Source organism: Ovis canadensis, chromosome 3, assembly GCF_042477335.2.
Source record: "Ovis canadensis isolate MfBH-ARS-UI-01 breed Bighorn chromosome 3, ARS-UI_OviCan_v2, whole genome shotgun sequence".
Taxonomy (NCBI): domain Eukaryota; kingdom Metazoa; phylum Chordata; class Mammalia; order Artiodactyla; family Bovidae; genus Ovis; species Ovis canadensis.
The window spans coordinates 35,493,977-35,518,345 of NC_091247.1; positions in this window are offsets into that span (position 1 = coordinate 35,493,977).

The window sequence follows — 24,369 nt, forward strand, 5'->3', positions numbered from 1 at the left end:
CAGCAGATCAAGACTTGAGGCTGGATGATAGAAACCAGCTCCAGTCTCCTGGTTAGATCTCAGGAGCCAGGCTCTCGGCCTAGGTGCTATTAGGGTGGCCATAATGCGAGCATGATTTAAATACATCTGTTTTATTAACCATGGGCCATCATTCCTTGATACTTGCAGGAAAAAATTTCAGCTTCACCCTCAAGACTCCTTTGTCACCCATGCTTTAAATTTCAGCTCCATCTACTCAGCCTAGACCCAGCCCAGTATTCTGGCTTCGTTTGCCCAAAGGAAGCTTCTGGTTGTATCCAATGAGCTCCATGGCTCATCTCTTGGCTTACATCTGTCACTTCAACATGCAGCCAGGAAGTGTGTGGCAGGCCCTTCAGCCCCACACTCCCGACCACCCATGGCTTTGGGGGTTGGGGGTCTGAGAAAACCTCTCTGCACCAAGCAAACTAGGGAGCCCGTCGGCACTCCTGAGGCGCTGTGGGAACACATCACACACTCCAAGCCCTCACGTTTGGAGGTGGCCTTTTGGTTTGCAGATGGTACAAGGTACTTTCAGTCCTCTCAAGGCTTTCATTTCCAGAACTCACAGCAGAAAAACTGGGGCTAACCTAAGGGATGACCCCAAGCTCTGACCCAGGATTCTAGCCCAGCACCTTCCATTTCCAGTGCCCGGACACGAGCAATTTCTGGGCCCTCACCATCCTGGAAGACCACTCGAAGGGGGCTATGTCCTGGTCTTCTGGTGCCTTTGCCTAGAATGTGCCACCCATCTTTGACCCATCTACCTTGAGAAGTCTTCTGCCTAAATGTTAATATTTATCATTTACAGCTGGCCACGGCCCCTCTCAAAGGTGAAGACAATAAAATTTATGACTGGCGCTCTATCAGACAACAGAGGAGCATAAAAGCCGCAGGAAGAGTGAGAGCCCATTAGTCTGCAGACATCTGGAAGGTTCTGGGATGGGGCTGCTGCCCTGCGCTTTCCTCCTGGGGCTGCTACTGCTTCTGGGGCAAGGTAAGTCCACTTTTTGCTCATCAGGCAACGAATGGCTTGGCCCTGCAGGTGTCCCACGTTGCTTCGCTTGGAGCTTGGGAGAGGAGCAGGCAGGTTGCAAAGCAGAGATTTGAGTGCCTGCAGCTGTGGGGAAGAGGCGGGTCTTGAAACAGGCGAAAAGGTGCAGGCGGGCTGCAGCCCCGTGGTGGGGAAGCAAGCAGTGGGGGTAGGGCCCTGGCTGCTCCTCTGTGCTGTGTGGTCTTGGGCAAGTTCTACCTCCTTGGACCTTGATTCTTAACATGGAGATACTAATACCTCTGCTACCACTAATGGTAAGCCCATTAGTATGATCGCATGGGCCATGCTTGTTTTTTTGGCTGAAAGGGGAGAGGGAGGCAGATTTGATGGCCCCATGCTTTTTAGGGATACTGGCCCTGATTGAAATGAGAGGTTGCCCAGCCAGGGCTCTGGACTCCTCAGAGCTAATGGTTAGAAGACTGGGCCTCTGCCCCTCTTCTCCTGGCCCCTGGCTCTTCCTTTCTCCCTTTGTCTAGAAAGGCAGAATCTCTTAAATCTGAAGTAGACCTTAAAGATGACTTTTTTACTCTCTCCAAATGAGAGGCCTGGGCCCAGAGTGGGAAAGCCCTGGAGGCCCCTGATGGAGAGGAGGAGATGGGGACAGAGGCCAGGGCCCACTGGTGTCCAAGCCCTGCTTCTGCTAGTTACCTAGGATATGTCGCCGCTTTCTCAGAGTCTCTGGGGTGGGGAGGTAGGTGTGGCGGTGGAAGATGGTACCTGCTCAGCTCCCTGTATGGGAAGACTGCATTTTCCTGACTATTCCTGAGGCTTGCTGCTGCTGCTGCTAAGTCGTGTCCGACTCTGTTACCCCATAGACGGAAGCCCACCAGGCTCCTCTGTCCCTGGGATTCTCCAGGCAAGAATATTGGAGTGGGTTGCCATTTCCTTCTCCAATGCATGAAAGTGAAAAGTGAAAGGGAAGTCGCTAAGTCGTGACTGACTCTTCGCAACCCCATGGACCGCAGCCCACCAGGCTCCTCTGTCCATGGGATTTTCCAGGCAAGAGTACTGGAGTGGGGTGCCTTCGCCTTCTCCGTCCTGAGGCCTAGGAATCTTTATTGACCATTTGAATTCCTCTTTTGTGAAGTGCCTATTCTTGTGTGTTTCCCATCTTTTTCCCAAAGGTTTGTCCTTTTTCCTACTTTATTTTGTTTTAGTTTTTAATATGCGCTGTGCACTTGCTGTTCGTTTGGTATAACCAAAAATATCTTCTGTTCTGGGCGCTTGTTTTTCCAGTCTCTTTATAGAGACTTTAAGAGAGCAAAATTCTAAATTTAGGGGGAAGTAAATTCACCAGGAAACCCCAGAGGAAGACCACCCAAATGAGAACAACTGGAGGCATTTATTCTGAGGTTGCTTCCCAGGTGGCACAGTGGTAAAGAATCTGCCTGCCAATGCAGGAGACGCCGAGAGACCAGGGTTCCATCCCTGGGTTGGGAAGATTCCCTGGAGAAGGAAATGGCAGCCCACTCCAATATTCTTACCTGTAAAATCCCCTGGACAGAGAAGCCTGGCAGGATAATGTCCTTGGGGTCACAAAGAGTCAGGCACGACTGAGCACATCAGTGTGTTACTCCAAAGTTGCTATGGCCAGGAGGCAGCTGCTATCAGTTGTGTTGGGCAGAGATGCCTTCAAGACAGGCAGAGGAGTGGGAAAGCTTGATGACCAAAAAGGAGAAGGTTTCAGGGGTGCTCTGATTGGCAGCAGTTGCCAGAGGGAAAGTAGCTGCCGGTGGCTAACTGGAAGGCAGGCCCTAGGAAACATACTCGGCTTCTCTGGTCCGTCCTGTGTTGGGAGCAGAGACAAAAGTAGGGGTATTGGAGACGTGGACCAGGTCCTGACTGTGCTAGGCTGTTTGCTGCGGGAGTGCTGGTGGGGCTTCCTTGCCTGTCTACTGCAGACGTGTGGGTCAAAGGTGTATTGTCAACTATGGTCTGGCTATTGTCTGTTTGTATATTACCTGTCCATTTCTAAAGTTTTTAAATCTTTTCTGGTTTGTGCTTTTTGTGCTGTCTTTAAGAACTTCTCTCTGGTCTCTGGGTCAAGAAGATATTATCCTATATTTCCTTCTAAAAGTTTTATAAATTTGCTTTTTCCCATGGATCTTTTTAAAGACATCCGGGATTGATTTTTGGTGACTAATGTAAGAGGAGAACCATCCCCCTCCTTTTTTTTTTTTTTTTAAATCGTACAGATGTGTCCGACTCTGACTCTTTTTAACCCCGTGGGCTGTACAGTTCATGGAATTTCCCAGGCCAGAATACTGGAGTGGGTAGACATTCCCTTCTCCAGGGGATCTTCCTGACCCAGGAATTGAACCGGAGTCTCCTACCTTGCAGGCAGATTCTTTATCAGCTGAGCTATCAGGGAAGCCCCAGTGGTTTTTTTTCCTCTCACACAATGTCTGATTGTCTCAGCACCATTGAACAGTTGGTTGCTTCCTCAACTCTGTTCACGTATAAAGGATTCACAAGTGCCTGCATCTGTTTGAAATCTGTTTTGCTTTATTGGCTGCTTTCCCTATTTTTGTGCCAGGAGCACATTATCTTAATTCTATAGGTTTATAGTAAGCTTTATTATTGGGAAAAACAAGTCTATTTTATCTTCTTCTTTAGAAGTAACTTGGCTTTGAACTTTCATATAAATTTTACTATTTGTCAATTTCTACCCCCCCAAAAAAACCTGTCAGAATTTTGATAGAAATTGCTTTGAATTCTATGAATTAAGTTTAGGGGAAAATAAATATCTTTACAATATTGAGTCTTCTTTAATGTCACTCAATGCTTCATAGTTTTCTCTGAGGTCTTGCATATGCCTTATTCATTTTTTTCTTAGTTATATGATTCTTTTGGTGTAGGATAAATGGAATGTTGTGTTGAATTATCATTTTGAAAATGTTATTGATATATAGAAATTTTTATTTTGTACACAATTAAACTCTTGGGCTTCCCTGGTAGTTCAGACAGTAAAGAGTCTGCCTACAGTGCAGGTTTGATGCCTGGGTTGGGAAGATCCCCTGGAGAAGGAAATGGCAACCCATTCCAGTATCCTTGCCTGGAAAATTCCATGGACGAGAAGCCTGGCAGGCTATAATCCATGAAGTCACAAAGAATTGGATACAACTGAGCGACTTCACATGTACAAACTTAAACATTTTAATAAGTTACCTGTATATTCTTTTGAATTTTCTGTAGACGCAACCCTGCTAGCGAGGACAGTTAGGTTGCTCTTTTTTCAACCTGTATACCTTTTCTTTCTTTAGCCTTACTGTGCTGGCTGGTGCCTCCAACTACAATTTTTTCATAGCAGTGATGGTTTAGGCACGCTTGTCTTATTTCTTGTCTTATTTTCAAAAGAAAAATATTTTTAATGTTTCATCAGTACATGCGGTGTTTGCAGGCTTTTCTGTAGGTACTCTTTATGAGACTAAGAAAGTTCTAATTTATTCCTAATTTGCTAAGAGGTTTAAAAAAATTGTGAGTGGGTCTAATGCTTTTTTTGCACTTATTGAGATGATTGTATGATTTACTCTAACATGGTGAATAAGTTAATTGGCTTTGTATTATTTTGTTCACTTTTTCAGTCATTGCTTGTTAGATTTACCAAAGACCACACACTGCGTTTATTTTCCTGCCTCTTTAATCCCTTTTAATCTACAGTAGTTCTTTAGCCTTTTTCCCTGCTTTCTTTTTTATTTTGTATTTTTGTGTTCTTGAAAAATTGAGGCTTGTTCTTTTGTGCACTGCAGTTTGAATTTTTCCAAATTGTTTCTTTATTGCTACAGTCAGACTAAACTCTTCAGGTAGAAATACAACATAGATTGTGTTGTGTCCTTGATGTATAACATTTAGGGATACATGTGATATTAGCAAATATTTTCGTTGATGTTAAACTTGATAATTTGTTTAAGAATGGTGTCTGCCAGATTTCTCCTTTGTAAAGGTACCTCCCATGGGATTTATAATTTGTAGGGAGATTCCAAGTGACTGTTCTTATAACTAATGGTTTTAGCATCCATTGATAAATTTTGCCTGAATTATTACCATGGTGAGTGTAAGCTGTGATTTTTAAATGTCTATAATTTCCTCTTCTACTGTTGGCATTCCTGTTTTAAAAAATTCTCTTCTAAAAATACCCCATTCTTTGAGATTTATCTTTCATAAAAGATAAAATGGACTTATGGATTCTTTTTTTAATCAGTATGTCATAACCCAGCCTTGTGCTTACTCATTTTGATGCTCAAGTTATTGGCCTGTGAGAGCCTCTCCAAGCTGACTTCTCTTTCCTCATCAATTTTTAAGCACCTCTAACTTTATAGAACAAGTTATTCAGACTAACCCATTTTCCCTATTTCAGCCATGCGGTTAGCAATGCCTTTAAGATGTTAATTGATAGGGGATTTTATTTAGATCCAGGTGCTAGCGGTATTCATTGCTGCTGGAGAGTCATTATGTCTAAGCTCTCAGCGCAGAGGTCAGAAACATAGTTTTCTTTTTAAAAAGATGTGTTTATACAGATATCTCTACTTTTAGTTAGGTTAGGGTTTTATCTCCTTGTCCTATTCCAGACTTGTATTTTCCTTCTCCCGCAGTGCAAACCAGCTTTACAAAAACTCGATACATTTGTTCATTTGTTGAATCCTATAGTACATACAATATTAGAATTACTACAGTACTACACCACAAACAGATGAAGTTCAAAATCTTTGTGTTTTTGTCCTTAGACTGTTTGTTCTGTTCCACTCAGGGTATGGAATCAAAATATTTTGATCAAAATCACTTGTATTAACTCTCTTCTTCTCTCTGTGGTTATCTATTTGACATATAATTTTGTTTGTTTGTATTCAATTATAGGGTTTCTCCTATTCTTGTTGATTTTTACTTTTTTTTAAGTTTTTTTATTTGATGAGGACTATTTTTAAAATCTTGATTGAATTTGTTACAATATTGCTTCTGTTTTTTGTTTTGTTTTGCTTTTTTTGGTGATGAGACGTATGGGATCTTAGCCTCCTGATCAGGGATTGAACCCATACCGCCTGCATTGGAAGACAAAATCTTAACCACTGAACCATCAGGGAAGCCCCTCACTTAATTTTTTTAATGTATAAAACATTAACATGGTTCAAGAGTCAAGGCTATGTGAAAAGATATACTCAGAATTTCCATTCCTGTGCCTAGCCTTCCCATCCCATTTCTGCCTGTCCCCGTAGGTAACAGATTTAATTATTGTCATATCCTTTCTATGTTTCGCTTTGCAAATATATATTATTTTTCTTCTTGCACAAAGATAAACTATTATACGTTTCTTCTTCATCCTGTTTCTTTTTTCATTTAACAGTGTATCCTGAAATTACATTATATCTGTTCAGATACCTTTTTAAATTTTTCCCAACTATAGGATATTTCATTGTGTACCACATGTATTCAGTCAGTCTCCCGACATGAGTATTAGGTTGCTTCCAATATTCTGCTATTTTAGGTAATGCTGTCATGAACAATCATATACATGTGTCTCTTCTATGTTTTGGGAGGTATAGCTTAGGGCAAATTCCTAAAACTGGGATTTCTGGGTCAAAGGATAAGTACACAAATGGTTAGATATTACCAAATTTCCCCCAGCCATAGGGATTGTACCATTTTACATTCCCATATATATATATATATGAAAATGCCTACTTCTCCATAGCTTGACAATAGAGTATATTGTCAGGCCTTAGAATTCTTGAAATGTCACAGATGAGAAGTAGTATTTTAGTTAAATTCTCTGATTGCAAAGGAAGATGTCTTAAAAAAAATCCTGTATTTTCAGGTGCCAAAAAGCAATGAGAGGGTAAGTTCCAAAAGTATCAACACTTTTCAAGTCTCACACTTACATTGGGACTTGCATAATGTCCCACTGACCAAAGCCATTCTCATGGCCAACCCCGGGCTTAAGGGGTGGAGAACTTAACCTCTCCTCTTGCTGGGAGGAACAGCAGCGTTCTATCGCCAAGTGACATACATTCAAGGATAGGAAGAATTTGTGATTATTTTTCAATCTACTTTTCCTTGCTCTTGTTTTCTGGGATTTTCATAGCTATTTTGCATGTTTATTTTTCTATATGAGTCTTAGAATCAATTCACCTAGCTTCAGAAAAAAGAAAGGTATTGCTGTTTTATTGAAATTGCCTTAAATTAGTAAATGGAGGAAAATAGGCTTATTCAGAAGTGTTTTATCTCATATTATTATAAATGTCTTCCATTATATTTGCTAACTGAGCCAGGCCATATACTGCTGTATGTGAAGGTTTTTAATTTTTATGTGAATTTTATACATCTTGCTAAATCATTTTATTGTTTGGATTAGGTTTAATGCTGATTCTTAGAGTTTTCAAGGTTAGTCTCACATTATCAATAGTTTTCCTTTTCCTGACTTTGCTTTTCTGATTGCATTGTCTGCTCCAATACAGTGCTAGACAGCAAGGGAGAGAGTGGGAATTCCCACTCTATTCCTGACTTTAGTAGAAAACATTTTCCTTGTTCAGCTAGATGATGGGCTTTGGGAATTATACATATATACACATAAATTATGTTTTGTGTGTTCACATTAAGGAAGTATCCACAAATTTCTGTTTTCTTGAGTGTGTTTACATTTATCAGAAACGAATGTTAAAGCTGTTGAAGGTCTTTTCAGCTTCTATGGAGACAATCTTTTTATTTTCAGATTTTTGAAAATTGGTTTCATTGTTCAAATTTAATTTACATTTAGTTCTCTATCAAATTTGCAATGTCACTTTAAAAAATAATTTTGTATTCCTATAAATATCCTCAAATTTCTTTTATTTTTAAAAAACAGCAGTTCTATAATTTTTGTCTATAATTTCAGTCTTCAAAGTTTTTGATCTATTTTCTGCTTTGTTTTTTTCTGCTAATACTTGCTCCTGGGTATGTTGTTTGTTTATGTGCTTGTGTTACTTTTTAGTGTGTGATGCTTTAACTCCTTGAAAAACTAAGATTCGCTGAGGCCTAGAATGAAGATGCCTGTCTTTAGAGACTATGAACATTATCTGTCAGGCACCTGGGGCACTACCATTATGCCCTTCAAAATAAATTCATGAGGTTCAGTAGAACAGCCAAGCCCCATGCTAAGCACTGTACATATATAACGACTTCCCTTTAAGAGGGGTGTACTATTCTCCTCATTTTATAGATGAGAAAGCTGAGACTCAGAAGTTAAATAACTTGCCCAAGTTCATCCAGCTAATAAGCACGGAAGCCAGAATTCAGTTCTGCGTCCACAAAAAAGGGCTTTCACCACCTTCCTGCATCACAATAGAGCCCAACAGAGGAAACCAGAGCTTTTGTTCAAGTTTTAAAATGGACTCAAAAAACCCATATGAAAACAGATTCCTGTTCTGAAAGTTTCAATTTAGAAAAGTTTTTATTTAGAAAACTGAAACATCCCTATCTCAAAACTGCAGTTTGCTAAAGCAAGCTGGCAAGGAAGCCCTATGCCTAATAAAATACAATTTTCTCTAGAATTTCACTTTCCTGGCAGGGGTCAAAAGTTCTCCAGGAGACTGTCATACTAGTAAATGAAGGCTCTTGGCTTGGTAGCACACCCAGGCCAGGCCTGTTGCTGCAAAGCCAAAGATGGGAACTGGGCAAAGTCATTCTGTGAGGAAAGGAATGCCTCTTTTATTATTAGAACAAGTAAAGTTAGTCAATGTTTGTTTTACAAGGGCCTGCAGTCCTTCCTGGAGGTTACCAGTACAGTCTTCTAGAAATAGTCTCTTTCCAATTAACAGCAAGCAACCTTGAAGGACTTCTGGTTGGCCCAGATCCTTCTAGTTATTGATGGGGGAGGTGGGGGGAGGGGGGCAGGGGCGCTTTCTCAAGTCGCCTGTCTAGTTAGTGCAGGGCCAACCCGGAGCTCTGGTGTCAGACTCTCTCCTCTACATCAGATGCCTGAATCCCTATTCCCACCCCCGCTTCAACTCACACACTTGCCTCCGAATTCCTGCCCTGAGTAGTAGGCACAGGTATGGGGTTTTCTCTGGGGGCTCAGGAGTCCTACTTTTCTGGAATGTCATCTGCACCTTGTAGATATTGAAGACTTTATTGTCACTCATCATTTTCATCTAGTTGCATTTTTGCTACTGTCAGTTAACTGTCTGAGCACCCTTCCTAGAATCCAAGTAGGGCTGAGCCTGGTTGGGAAATAAAAAACCAAATGTAAGGAAGCCTCTGGGGAGAGAGAACTGATCTGCATAAAATCACTGGAGAAGAATTAAGCACCAAAATAGGTGCAAGTAGATGTAATAAAAGCAGCAGGATTCAGAGAACTGAGAGATGAATGTGGGCTGGAGAAGTTTCACGTGGGAGTTGGAACTCAATTAAGTGCTGGGGATGAGTGGGATTAACGTAAAGACAGAGGAACAGGGAGGGCATCCGAGTCGGGAAAACAGCATACCCAAAGGCAAAGTCAGGGCTCAACGTGATGGGTTTGAGGAGCAGGGAGCAGTCCTGCTGGACAGCAATGCAGGATTGGTGTCGGGGGAGGTGACAGGTTAGGTAAAGTTCGATCTTGAAATCCATCAGTTCAGTTCAGTCACTCAGTCGTGTCCGACTCTTTGCGACCCCATGGACTGCAGCACGCCAGGACTCCCTGTCCATCACCAACCCCTGGAATTTACTCAAACTCATGTCCATCGAGTCGGTGATGCCATCCAACCATCTCATCCTCTGTTGTCCCCTTCTCCCACCTTCAATCTTTCCCAACATCAGCGTCTTTTTGAATGAAATTTCAAATTTGAAATAGATGAGACTACCCCATGGACTGTAGCCTGTGAGACTCCTCTGTCCATGGAATTCTCCAGGCAAGAATACTGCCATTTCCTCCTCCAGAGGATCTTCCCAACCCAGGGATCGAACCCAGGTTTCCTGTATTGCAGGCAGATTCTTTACTGTCTGAGCTGCCAAGGAAGCTTAGGAAACTATACTAAAATCATGTAATAAACCATGTTGTGAAAGAATAGGAAAAAGTGTACGTGTGTGTGTGTATATATATATATATATATATATAAAACTGAATCACTTCGCTGTACACCAGAAGCTAACATAACATTGTAAATCAACTATAGTTCAATTAAAATTTAAAAGCCCCCAAAAACTAAGCCTTAGAGAGGTTAAGTGACTGGCTCAAGGTCATGCAACAAGCCTAGGGTTTGGATTTGCAGTATTGGGAAGTGGGAACTATTCAGTGTTCTTCAGCAGGGGAGTGGCCTAATGGAAATGGTATTCTGGGCAGGATGAGCCTGCTGGCTTCAGACATAAAAGGTCATGAGCTGAAAGAGGCGACAGACTGGTGAGTCAGTGGGCCTGGCTCCTAGAAAAAGGCCCCACATGGTGTTTGCTGGGCTCTGGCAAGGCCTGCTTTCCTCCTGGCTTAGGTAGCCATTTCCTCTTACACTCCTGCATCTCAGGGAGAAGCAGTGGTCCTCAGGCAATGGTCCCTTTTTCACAGAAGCAGGTAGTTTTCCAGGGAACTCCAAGCCCTTCATAGATCCATGAGCTTGAGAATAACGCAGCTTTCCAAATGGGAAAATTCCCTTGGGATTCCATGATTAGTGTCCAGGCAATTCACAAAGGCTCTGACAATTTCTCCCCAAAGGCCTAAGGGTGATGTGAGAAAGGCAAGAATTTTCCTTCCCATTTACCTGGTGGGAAACAGAACTGGAGTGAAGGCCTGGGAGTCAATGGGGACAGGTCCAAGGGGTCCTGAGTTTCCATCTGGGTCTTCAAGTCTAGACACTTTGATTCCAGGAGTAGCCTCTTTGTGATGCCTCAGGCATGAGTTAAATCACCAAGGTAAACGTGAATTCTCTGGTTATATGAGGAAATCCCAAAACATTGAGACTGGAAGGATCTGAAAAGGGTCTGCGCTTGGTCATCTCTCTGATATTGAAATTTGAATAATCATAGCTACCACTTACTGAATCTTCACCGTGTGTCAGATGCTGCGCTTTGTGTTTACATGTGTTTAATCCTGACAGCAACTCCATGAGGCAATGATTATCAACCTTATCTTAAAAGGGAGGAAATGGAGGTCTGGAGAGATTGACCAGACCAAGGGTGTCCCGTCTTCCCTGGTGGCTCAGAGGTTAAAGCGTCTGCCTCCAATGTGGGAGACCTGGGTTCGATCCCTGGGTCGGGAAGATTCCCCTGGAGGAGGAAATGGTAACCCACTCCAGTATTCTTGCCTGGAGAATCCCATGGACAAGCTCCTAACACCTGTCTGATGTGTGCCACTCGCTCGCCTTGGTCCTCAGCCTCTGCCTGGACCAGGTGCCCTGAGTGGCCCATTCTTATTGAGGTAGCCCAGGCTATCCTACCAAGGGACAATCTATCTCCACTGGTCCTGTCCTGGTTTGGGGGTCATGCGGAACACCACCATCCCCCTTGGTTTTCCAGTCATTTCAGATCCTAAAAGAAGTTCTCGTATATCCCCCCTAAGCTTCCCATTTCTGGTCTTAAAATGATATCTGACTATCCTTCAATGAGTCCTACCTGTTCTTTGATCTTTCCTTCTTTCTTGTCTTCAGATTAAATATTTCTATTGCTTCACTTGCCCCATGCTATCCTGCTCAGTGTTAGCTTGCTGACTATACAGTTTTGTTATTTTGGCACTTGATTATAGCATGCATCCCTGTCCTATTAAAGTCTAATATAAATAAATGAATGGGCTTCCCTGGTGGTTCATACGGTAAAAAATCTGCCTGCAATGTGGGAGAAGGGAATGGCAGGGATCAAACCTGGGCCCCCTGCACTGAGAGCACAATCTTAGCCACTGGACTACCAGGGAAGTCCCCTTTTTAATTTTTTTTTAATATCAAGTTTGGTAAACTTTTTGTCTGTAAAGGGCCAAATGGTAAATATTTGGTTTTGTGGATCATGTATGGTCTCTACCACAAGTTCTTATTTGTTTTATAACCCTTTAAAATGTAAATCTCATTCTTGTCTAGTGAACCATATAAAAATAAGCTGTGGGCAAATTTGATCTGCAGGTCATAATTTGTTGACGTCTGTTTTATACAGGCGATTTTAGTTCGGATTTACCTCCATATTTGCTCTTTGTGTACTTCATTTCTTTTTGTATTACCATGCTTCCACATGGGATCATCTTCCTTTTAGCATTTTAAATAGATCATTCCACTGCCTTCTGGCCTCCACCATTTCCCATAAGTCAGCTGTTTATCATAATGTCGGTCTCCTATACATTAAAAGTTGTTTTTCTTCTGCTGAGTTTTGTTTACCTCAGCTTTAATCTACATCTAGACACATCAGTTATTACAGTTGACGTGTCCAGGGAAAATTGTGTTTTTCTTACCTAAAGTGGTTTTTTTGTTTGTTTGCTTTTGTTTCTTCCCTGCTTCTTTGTTTCAGCCATTATCTCTTAATCTCTTAATTTTCAGCCTCCCTCTCTCTGCCTCTTCTGGGACTCATTACCTGGTTATTTTGTATGCTTAACAATACCCACACACTTCTGATGCTCTATTCATTTTTCTTCGACTTCTTTTCCTCTGTATTTTTCAGAAAGGTACTTTCTATTGATCTACCTTTAAGTTTACAGATTCCTTTTTTCTGCCATCTCAAGTCTGTTACTGAGACCATCTAGTAAATTTTTCAGTTATTTTAATTATCACTTCTGGACTTTTTAAATATAGCTTCTATTTGTTGAGTCTCTAACCTTTTTTTTTTTTTTCTTTAAAAAAGAATTTTTTCTTTAATTCTTTGAACATATATATAATAGCTACTTTGAAAACCTTGCCTGCAAAACTCAACATCTGGGCCCACTCAGAGCCAGTTTTCATTGGTTCCCGGACTAGCTTTTCACTGGCTAGTTTTCATGGAAAACTGGACATGTCTGATAAAATGGAGCATTCTGCTTTATTTTTCCGAGGATTGTTGGTCCATTTTTCAGTTTCTTGCCTCAACTTAAGCTGCTTCCCTCACAGAGGGCAGACACTAATGTCTTTGCTCAGTGTTTCCTTTTCTTTTTTAACCTGGCATTCTAGGAATCACCCTGGGTTTGCATGATTAATGATTTTGAAAAAAATAGTGGTGGCCAAAGACCTTGAGTTTCTCAGGCTCTGTTCTTAAGTTTGTTTTCACTTAAATTTTACTTGAGTTGTACAAGTTGTTTGTATATTTTGGAAATTAAGCCCTTGCCAGTCACACCGTTTGCAAATATTTTGTCCCATTCTGTAGGTTGCCTTTTTGGTTTTTTGTTTTATAGTTTCCTTTGCTGTGCAGCTTGGACAGCAAAGAGATCCAACCAGTCCATCCTAAAGGAAATGAGTCCTGAATATTCATTGGAAGGACTGATGCTGAAGCTGAAACTCCAATAGTTTGGCCACTTGATGCGAAGAACTGACTCATTGGAAAAGACCCTGATGCTGGGAAAGATTGAAGGCGGGAGGAGAGGGGAACGACAGAGGATGAGATGGTTGGATGGCATCACTGACTCAATGGACATGAGTTTGAGTAAGCTCCGGGAGTTGGTGATGGACAGGGAGTCCTGGCGTGCTGCAGTCCATGGGGTCGCAAAGAGTTGGACACGACTGAGTGACTGAACTGAACTTGCTGTGCAAAAGCTTGTAAATTTGATTCAGGTCCCATTCTGTTCATTTTTATCTGTGCTGCCTTGGGAGACTGACCTAAGAAAACATTGATACGATTCATGTCAGAGAATGTTTTTCCTATGCTCTCTTCTGGGATTTTTGTGGTGTCATGTCTTATGACATCTTCATGTCGTGTCTTTACATCTTTAAGCCATTTTGAGTTTATTTTTGTGTATGGTGAGAAGGGTGTTCTCTGACTTCATCGATTTACATACAGTAGTCTGACTTTTCCAACACCACTTGCCAAAGAGATGTTTTTCCATCGTATATTCTTCCCTCCTTTGTCAAGGATTAATTGACTGTATGTGTCTGGGTATATTTTTGGGCTCTCTGTTCTGTTCCATTGATTTATATGTCTGTTTTTGCGCTGATACCACATTGTTTTGAGTATTGTAGCTTTATGGTATTGTCTGAAGGAGGGCTATGCCTCCTGCTTTATACTTTTACTTCAGGATTACTGTGGCAATTCTGGATCTTTTCCATGTCAATTTTAGGATTATTTGTGAAAAATGTCATGAGTAATTTGATAGAGATCACATTAAGTCTGTAGATTGTTTTGGGTAGTATCGTCATTTTAACTATTAATTCTCCCAATCCAAGGGCATGGGACAGCTTTCTATTTACTTGAGTAATTTTCAGTTTCCTTTATTAATGTTTTATAGTTCTCAGCATATAAGTCTTTCACCTCCTTGGTCAGCGTTAGTCATGTCCAACTCTTTGTGACCCCACGGACTGTAGGCTGCCAGGCTCCTCCATCCATGGAACTCACTGGGCAAGAATACAGGAGTGGGTTGCCATTTCCTTCTTCACCTCCTTGGTCAAGTTTATCCCTAAGTATTTTTTAATGCAATATTAAAAGTTTTTTGTTTTAACATTGTCTCTCTGATATTTCATTGTTAGTGCAAAGAAGTGCAGCTGATTTTCGTATGTTAATCTTGTATCCTACTGCCTTGAGAATTTATCAGTCTAGTAGTTTTTCTGTGGAGTCTTCAGGGTTTTCTACATATAAAATCATGTCACCTGCATAAAATGACAATTTTACCTCTTCCCTTACGATTTGAATACCTTTTATTTCTTTTACTTGTCTGATCTTCGTGGCTAGGACTTCAACCACTATGTTGAATAGAAGACGCGGGAGTGGGCATCCTTGTCTTGTTCCAGATTTTAGCAGGAAGGCTTTCAGCTTTTCATTGTTGAATATTATATTGACTGTGGGTTTGTTGTAAATAGCTTTTATTATGTTGAGATATGTTTCCTTTATACCCACTTGTGGTAAGAGTTTTTATCATGAATGGATATTGAGTTTTGTCAATGCTTCTTCTGCATCTGTTGAGATGATCATGAGGTTTTTGTCTTTTATGTGGTATATCACATTGATTGATTGGCCTATATTCAACCATCCTAGTGAACTTGGGATGAATCCCATTTGGCTGTGGTGTGTGATCTTTTTTATGTGTTGCTGAAGTAAGGAAAATGACTAGACATTCAAGTATGACCTAAATCAAATCCCTTATGATTATACAGTGGAAGTGAGAAATAGATTTAAGGGACTAGATCTGATAGAGTGCCTGATGAACTATGGATGGAGGTTTGTAACATTGTACAGGAGACAGGGATCAAGACCATCCGCATGGAAAAGAAATGCAAAAAAGCAAAATGGCTGTCTGGGGAGGCCTTACAAATAGCTGTGAAGAGAAGCGAAAAGCAAAGGAGAAAAGGAAAGACATAAGCATCTGAATGCAGAGTTCCAAAGAATAGCGAGGAGAGATAAGAAAGCCTTCCTCAGGGATCAATGCAAAGAAATAGAGGAAAACAACAGAATGGGAAAGACTAGAGATCTCTTCAAGAAGATTAGAGATACCAAGGGAACATTTCATGCAAAGATGTGCTTGATAAAGGACAGAAATGGTATGGACCTAACAGAAGCAGAAGATAGTAAGAAGAGGTGGCAAGAATACACAGAAGAACTGTACAAAAAAGATCTTCATGACCCAGATAATCACAATGGTGTGATCACTCACCTAGAGCCAGACATCCTGGAATGTGAAGTCAAGTGGGCCTTAGAAAGCATCACTATGAACAAAGCTAGTGGAGGTGATGAAATTCCAGTTGAGCTATTTCAAATCCTGAAAGATGATGCTGTGAAAGTGCTGCACTCAATATGCCAGCAAATTTGGAAAACTCAGCAGTGGCCACAGGACTGGAAAATGTCCGTTTTCATTCCAATCCCAAAGAAAGGCAATGCCAAAGAATGCTCAAACTACCACACAATTGCACTCATCTCACACTCTAGTAAAGTAATGCTCAAAATTCTCCAAGCTAGGCTTCAGCAATATGTGAATTGTGAAGCTGGTTTTAGAAGAGGCAGAGGAACCAGAGATCAAATTGCCAACATCCGCTGGATCATGGAAATGGAAATACACTCTTGACCCTCATGAAACTCCAGATAAATTCTTTTCAGGTTCAGGAAGCAAAACTGCAGAAGAAGGCTGGAGTGGAAAAGAGATCAAGTCCGCTCTCCCCAAGTCAGGCCTCCCTTTGGCCTTGTCTGATGCTGTCTGGGGGTTCTCGCATGGCATACCCATTCAGGGAATGTGCACCCTGGACAGAGAACTGGGTGGAGAGAAGCCAGAGGGAGCAAGGGAGCCAGACCTCTGATTACATATCAGTATCATAAATGTTTCTTGACGCTGTTGAAGTTAGCATCAAGACTATATCAGTGTGAAAAAGAAAGCTCAAGATACAGCATTAAAGGAGCTTGTAGGATATAATATTGCATCCACACTGATTACAACTGAATGAAAAGTGAGACTGATCAGGAGCCTGATGGTGGACATGAGTGTGAGCACATGAAACCACTCTTGGCTATAGGGGTACTGGACACCATGGGTGATTGTTTTCCTTCCTCTAAATAGAGTGCTGTTACTCTGCTAGTGGTTCAGACGGTAAAGCGTCTGTCTGCAATGCAGGAGACCCGGGTTCGATCCCTGGGTTGGGAAGATACCCTGGAGAAGGAAATGGCAGTCCACTCCAGTATTCTTGCCTGGAAAATCCCATGGACCGCAGAGCCTGGTAGGCTACTGTCCATGGGGTCGCAAAGTCGAACATGACTGAACGACTTCACTTTCCATTTCACTTTACTGTGCTACACCCTTATTTGTGTATTTAGAAAACTAAAGGTTTGTTGGGGAAACTCATTGGCTTATAAAGTGAATCTCTCGTTGTACATAAAATTTTCTAAAAACTACGTTTTAAAAGACTGGCACGAAGTAAGCTGGGACGAGAACAGTGTCTTAGCAGTCTCTCCACCTGTCTTTTCTTCCTCCTCATTTCATGTTCAGTAAGATGTCTGAAGACAGCCCTTGTCCAGCTATTATGTACAGTCATGGCTATTGGGAATGCCACTATTAGCTCTTAAGCTCACATCACCCTTCAGACTATTCCAGAATGTCCTCCGCTTTCCCTGATTCATCCTGGATCCCCAAACAACAGCAGTTATTTGTCCAACATCACTCTCCCCTGGAGTTCTGCCCTTCACTAAGGAACCCACAAAGCAATCTGCGGTAATGTTGTCTGTGCAAGATATTGGGTTATTGCTAACCCCTCCCAGATGACACTTTTGCTTCACAACCTGGGGATTCTGCCCTAAGAGATTGCGTTAATGGATGTACAGGGTCCCAAACAGCGGAGGTGATAGTTGGAGGAATGGAACCTGGACTTTCCTAACACAAGGGACAGTAATGAGCAGGGCAAATAGGTAGGGTGGAGAGGAAATGCACAAAAGCTGTGCATCTAGGGCAGGGAGTTAACTCCAGATAAATAACCAGGACAGTTCTTGCTTTCTTTTAGGAACGACCCAGGCCCATACTTCCCCTGGAGAGAACACATTGGAAGAGCAGCTGTGGCCAGAGGTAAGGGCTTTGTCTTCATGGGAGAGGTAGTGACTTCCCTGCTGAAGGGTGAGTCCAAGTCTTGATATAAGTTGACAGGCCCTTCCCTGAGGCCTTGGGGGTATAGACTGGGTGAGCTGCTTCCCCAGGGACAGGCAGGTTACCTGGCAGAGTGAAGGCAGCATACCTGTAGCTCCTGGAATTTGGGGCTCAAAATCTCTTCAGACTGAGCAGGTAGTTCCCAGAAGTGCCCAGAAAAACTTATAAAGAGGCTGGTTATCTCTGTGAACCTTTAAGCAGATGCTGTGAGTTATCCGAAGTCATTTGGGTGAGGTTTTCCCAGAATATCTACAAGATAAGAGTTGAGAGTAAATGCTTTATCTCTTACTGAAATCAGTAATTCATGAGAAATTAACTTGTGTCTCCTGGTGACAGATGTGCAACCAATTTACTGCACATTTTCCCTCATTGGAATCTTTCCCCTTTTACTCTCGGTTCTGGGGAGAATACATGTGATCTCCTTCCCAAAGTCCTCCACCTGATTCAGAGAAGTGGAGGCTGCTTTGGATGTATACGGGCATCTGAGCCAGCCAAGTGGCCTTGAGGACCAGCCCTCCCCCGAGCCCCGTCACTTGCTTTCAGCAGCCTCTCTGGGCTTAGGACACATTCTGTTCCAGTGGGGACACAAGAATCTCCCAATTTCCACTTTATCCAATTCCCAGCTCTAAATAACATAATGCCCCATATACCCACTTTTGTATAAGCAATCAAACTTAAAGAAGGAAAAGTAGATAATACAAAAAATATAACACCATAGAAGAGATTAAAAAATATTTTAGTCTAGATATACTGGGTATCTTCATGATTTCCTTTTTATTGTGATAAAATATGCATAATATAAAATTGATCATTTTTGAGTGTACAGTTCAGTGACATTGAATATATTCACATTGGTGTGTACCTGTCACCACTTTCTATCTCCAGAACTTTCTCATTATCACAAGAGTTGGTTTTTATTCTTTATCCTGCCTCCCTCCCTCTCCACCCCACTGTTCTGAGGCATCCTACTTGCCACCTCTAAAATCGTTCTCAACAGGCATATGTCTCCTTTTACTAAGTGAACTGGGTAAAGGGTTGAAAGAGCATGACTATGGACAATTGTTGCTTCTGGATTTTGATCCTCATAGAGTAAGTACGTGGTCATCTCTGCATCAAGCTTTCAGGACCTGTAATGTTCCCTTACAAGGCAGTTGATATTTCTGACATTTGGTTTCAGGGGCAGAACCTGAAGAGTTTTTCATTCTTTTGCAACTCAGAGAATGTGCCTTCTCCAGGATCCAGTGTGCCTTCTAACTCAGGTACGTGACCCTGAGCCATGAGCCAGGAAGGCCAGCGTCTTCTCTCTGGTGTGGCTGGCAGAGGCTTGAGCCCCACTCCACGTGCACCTTTGGCTGTTCACATCTTCCCTCTTCCCTGTTCTCAGTCCCTCCTCTTTTGATATCCTCAGTCATTTCTATGGAGGGACACAGCCCAACACACCACTCAAGAGGTAAAGCCAACATGGCCCCATGGTGGCTTTACCTGGGTGAAGGCGACCCCTGGGAGCTCACCTCCAGGTGGGTGGACCATGTCACAGGAGCTGTGGATTGGGTGGATCTTGGCTGTGCACGAGCCTTCCCAATCCCGTAACGTAGCCACAGTGGCTGCTCTAGACATATTTTTTCCTATAATGGGTTAGGTTCATCTAATACCTGGATGCTGTGAATGTTGCTATTGAGCTGGTCCTCTTCTCCAGCTTTATCATCTTACACGGCTGCATTATGGACTGTGTTTAATGGCTTTGTTTGCATTGTACTGGCTTACCAGGATTTCCAGTTAAGCGCGCTACTCTTACTATTCTGCCATCTAAGAAGTGTGGTTAGAAAAAGAAATAGACGTACTTCTTAGGAAATGGCTTCTTTAGGAGGCTTACCCTTAATGCCCCCATAACATGACCAAGGAATATATCAGTGGTTTCTAAGGAAACTTAATTTTAAGAATGCTGGTGACCCAGGTAGGTCGTGGAGGCTTCCAGCAGCTTGTGTCTGATATTTATGAGTGTTCACAGGCTGTTCACAGCCCTGTTCTCTGGCAAGCCTCCAAGCCAACATGATCCCTTTTGAACCCAAATGATTTTCGTTTTACTGTGTTGCTGTCTTATTAATGCTGCTGCTGCTAAGTCACTTCAGTCGCGTCCGACTCTGTGCAACCCCATAGACGGCAGCCCACCAGGCTCCCCCGTCCCTGGGTCTTATTAATGGTGGCCAAGAAATGCAGAGTCAAGAAATAGAGGGAAGTGAGAGGCAGAAAGAGTGCCAGGTGAGAAGGAAAGGAGGTCCGTGAGTAACCTTCCATGGGACACCTCCTTGGAGATCCTGAGACCAGTCAGCAGTGTGGCCTCCAACTGAGGACTGAGCCTCTTTGGAGCAGGTTTAGGGCTTCCAGTGACTTCTTGGTCTTCAGATTCCCCCTCCCATGGCCAACCTTGGGGCATCCTTGGGGCATCCTTGGGGTGAGGACCTTGGGTCTGCTTCTCCCATTTGGCATCCTGGGCCCACATTGTGTGAAATGTAGATCTGATCTTCTTACATGGGTTCTTGTCTTTGCAGTTCACTCTCTGAGACCTTCTGATATTAAATTTGTGGCAGCCATTGGCAATGTGAGTATAGCAAGGAGATGGAGGTGGGAGGCGGGGTTTGGGACTGAGGATTCTTTGAATGAGCTCCTAGTAACCAGGAAGATTGTTTCACTTGGGGAGAGAGAACATTCTCTGAACTGGAAAAATCCTAAAATCTAGGGTTCTGAGTTGATGTTGTTTTAAATTGAGTGACTGACTCTGTTTACATTAGGATGAGGAAACTTTTGAACTTTCTCATGAGTAAATCAAACCTATTGATAAATTAATCAAAGATCACACAGAATTTTAAAAGCAATCTCTTAAACTATCTACTTATGAGATAAAGAAGAAAAATGTCCTTACCTGCTCGGCAAATTTTTAAAAATACACCCATCTTTGCTAATAACTTTGAAGTGGTATTGTTTTATGCGGTCAGGAACTGAGAAAGGGAGCAATAAGGGAAGGATGGAGAGCGGAGAGAGGGATAAGCAGGAAGAGCGGAGGCTTGGAGAGCAGAGCCAGTGTGATTTCCGGTCAGTCCTGGCTTCCTGCAGCCCCATTGCTCTGGGCTCAGCACTGCTGCCCCACAAGTCCTAGCAGTCTCAGCGGCATGGACCACTAATCAGGTGTTCTCAGCTCTGCCCTGTACCCCTCGCGCCTGAACCAGTACCCCCTCGCCTCTCCCCTTCCTCGCCTCTCCCCTTCCATGTCTTCCTCCCATCTCTGCCCACCTCGTTTCCTTCCCCCTGTCCTCTGTGTCGCCGCTGCCCTCTGTACCCCTGGCCCAGGCTGCCTCCTTACTGCAAACCCACCCCACTTCCCTGCACACAGTGCCGGCCATGGTGAAGACTTCACATTAGAAAAGCTGACCAGGCCCAGTGAAATCTGCAGCCAGGGCTCCCACCCTTGCTCTTTGCTGCTTGTGATGGTGGGGTTAAACCTGCACGTGTACGGTGTGTGTGTACACGCGTGCACATGGATGAGGGTGAAGGCGGAGGTGTCCCAGGGGGCGGGATGTAAAGGAGAGGTGGGAATAATGAGAAGAGAGATTTTCTGTCATGAGGAGCACGTTGCAGCTGCTGAGCCTGTGTGTCCCTGCATGCTGGTGGTGACATCGCAGAGCCGGGAGTGTGTGACACTGGCTGGAGGACTCGCGAATTCTCCTTCCTGAGGCAGGGAAATTCCCTGCAGGGAACTCTCCACTCCAAGCCAGGTTTCTAGAGTTAAACCAATCGGCGGTTTCCGCTGTTAGGTCCTGGCTCTGAGAGAGCTCTTTGACTCATGAATTATTCAGCCTCGCAGCCCCTGCTGTCACTCAGCTCACCCTCTCTCCTCCTGGGAGCCCAGGGTGCTGGGAGATGCTTTCAGTCCATGATGGTCTCCCAGCCCCCGATCATTATCCTCCACCTGCAGGACAAGCCCCAAGAGCACAGTTCGTAGGAGGCTGCCTGCCTCTGTCTGCCCTGAGAGTCAGCTCTCATGAACTCAGCCTGGTTTATGAGAGACATCAGGATAGGGAAAGGTAATGGAAGATAGCGAAATGAAAAGGAAGGAAGGTGGAAAGCCGGTGCTTTTGCTCCAAGTTCCTGGCGCTTCCAAGGCCTAGCACGCACTTGTGACTGATGCTAGCACTTGTTTGTTTAATTAATCTGGACTTCCTTTTCCTCACAGAATGTTAAAGATCAGAGTCATCAAAATTGTTTTCAAACTAACACTTGTGACAGACATTCATTATAATGAAAAAATGAAAACATGTGTAGATAGTATTGAAAAATGGAAGGCCTCAGTCATATCTCCTATTCTCGTCTCAACAGCCATACACACACACACACACACACACTTCAATATATAGGGGGTGTGTGTGAGAGAGAGAAAGTGTGTATGACCTAAATAGGGTTACACTGCAGTGTGCTATCTGTGACCTTTTATCCCTCTTAACTAAGAGTCACAGACATTTGCAGTGCCAGGGAGGTTATAATCCACTCTACCAAATTCCTTGAAGCCAAGGCTTGTGTCTCAGTCATGTGTCTCTAGGGCCACAGAACATGCAGCCAGTGAAAAGCGTGAGAGGGTAACAGGCAGGAAGGCCAGGGGTCTCCAAACCAAGGAAATAGCCTGCAAGTGTCAGACATTTTTATCTCTTAAGCGGCAGGAGGAAACAAACTAGCGATATTTTTTCCTTCTCTATACAGATTTAAAAGAAGGTTTCTCTTAAAATACTGTGTTGCCATAATGACACCTGGTTTCACCTGAAGTTAACCAATGCCTTTTTCTTATGAAAATGTTTATCTTAAGCTATGCTAATGTACTCTGCATTTACCCCAAACTCTGTCTTCAAGTTGGTCCCGCCTCTTGGCTCAGAGCCTACTTGACAAACCAATATGTTATACTCAGATATTGTTCCCCTAATCTATGTAAATGAAACTATTTGTATGGTGATCTGCCTTTCTTCAAGATTCAAGTTAATCATTTTATGGCCCAGGATGAACCATTTGGGGCCAAGATGATCCCAAAATGCATCTTATGGGTGAGGGGCCTGGTGCCATTCTGAGTTTTAAGACATTCCTTTCTTTCATTAACAGACTGCTAGTGACCATATAACATCCAGCTGAAGACTAGCAGGGGGGCTACTCTTTCTGCCCCCTTCTGATGCCTATGTCAGAAGCTTTCTCTATCTCATTTGTACTTTAATAAAACTTTATTACACAAAAGTTCTGAGCGATCAAGCCTCATCTCTGGCCCCAGATTGAATTCTTCTCCTCTGGGGGCCAAGAATCCTGGCATCTTTGCATGATTCAACAACAACCTTTCAAGTGTAGGGGGGAAATGGCCAGCAGTTGGCAAAATGGTAGCAGAGGAGTTTGCCGGGCTTGTTCCAGCCTTCCCCTCTGTGACCTCTCCCTAAGCTCTCCCATGCTCTCTCTACCTTGTTCCTCTTGTTCTCTCCCTTCCTTCCCCTCCCCACCCCCATCTGGCTTTTCTGAGGAAAACCTCTACTGTCAGTCAGGTCCACTTTGGCCAGGCACAGGCTGAGCCCTTTGCCTCAGCCCCAGAGCCAGGCCTCCCTCAGGATTTCACCCGACTTGTATTTGCATGTGGTTTTCTGTTTAATGTGTTACCTTCCCTCAGAAAACTTTTTCAAGCTCCCTCTTGTTGAAAAGAATAGAGGACTCCATCCCAGTCAGAGGAGAGTCAGCCTGTCCTCCCCAGAGGGAGCCAGAGGTATGGCCCATTTTTACAGACTGACGGGCTGTCTTTGAAGCTGGGTCCTGAAGGACAAGCAGGCCCTTTAAAGGGAAGCAGCAGCAGACTGGGTGTAAGGTAGTGATGGTACCTTATCACCCGTCATCACCACACCTGGAGACACTGTCTTCTAGGAGTTTTGAGAGAGAGAATTGGTGTCAGAACCTGTGAAAATACTACTATTGACGACAGCTAATATGTGCTGAGCACTTTCAGTGTTCTGGGCACAATTCCAAGCATCTCTGTGCTTAGTTGCTCAGTCATGTTCAACTGTGTGTGACCTCATGGACTGTACCTGCCAGGATCCTCTGTCCATGGGATATTCCAGGCAAGAATACTGGAATGGGTTGCCATTTCCTCCTCCAGGGGATCTTCCCAACCCATGGATCGAGCCTGCATCTCTTATGCCTCCTGCATTGGCAGGCAGGTTCTTTACCACTAACACCATCTGGGAAGCCCCTCAAGCATTCCTGGGACCTCACAAAAGACAAGATTCTCATGGTTTCACCTCAACCCCATGACCAGGGAAACTCTCCAACTGAGTCCTGTGTGGTTCAGCTTTTACCAAGAGGACAATCAAACGCTTACATTGTTCATTCAAAAAATAGTATCGAGTGAGTATTTATTGAGTACTTGTGATGCATCAGATGCTATTCTAGGTCTGAGAAATATAATCAAGAACAAAACAGAAGCAAATTCCTGCCCTCCTGGAGTTTTCATTCTAGGCAAGGGAGACAGGCCACACACATTCTAGACTGTGTATTAGACTCTCTAATTACTTTAGAGTATGGAAAGTCACAGTGAAACAACCTATTGTGTTTCTATGAAGGATGTTAACATTCCACA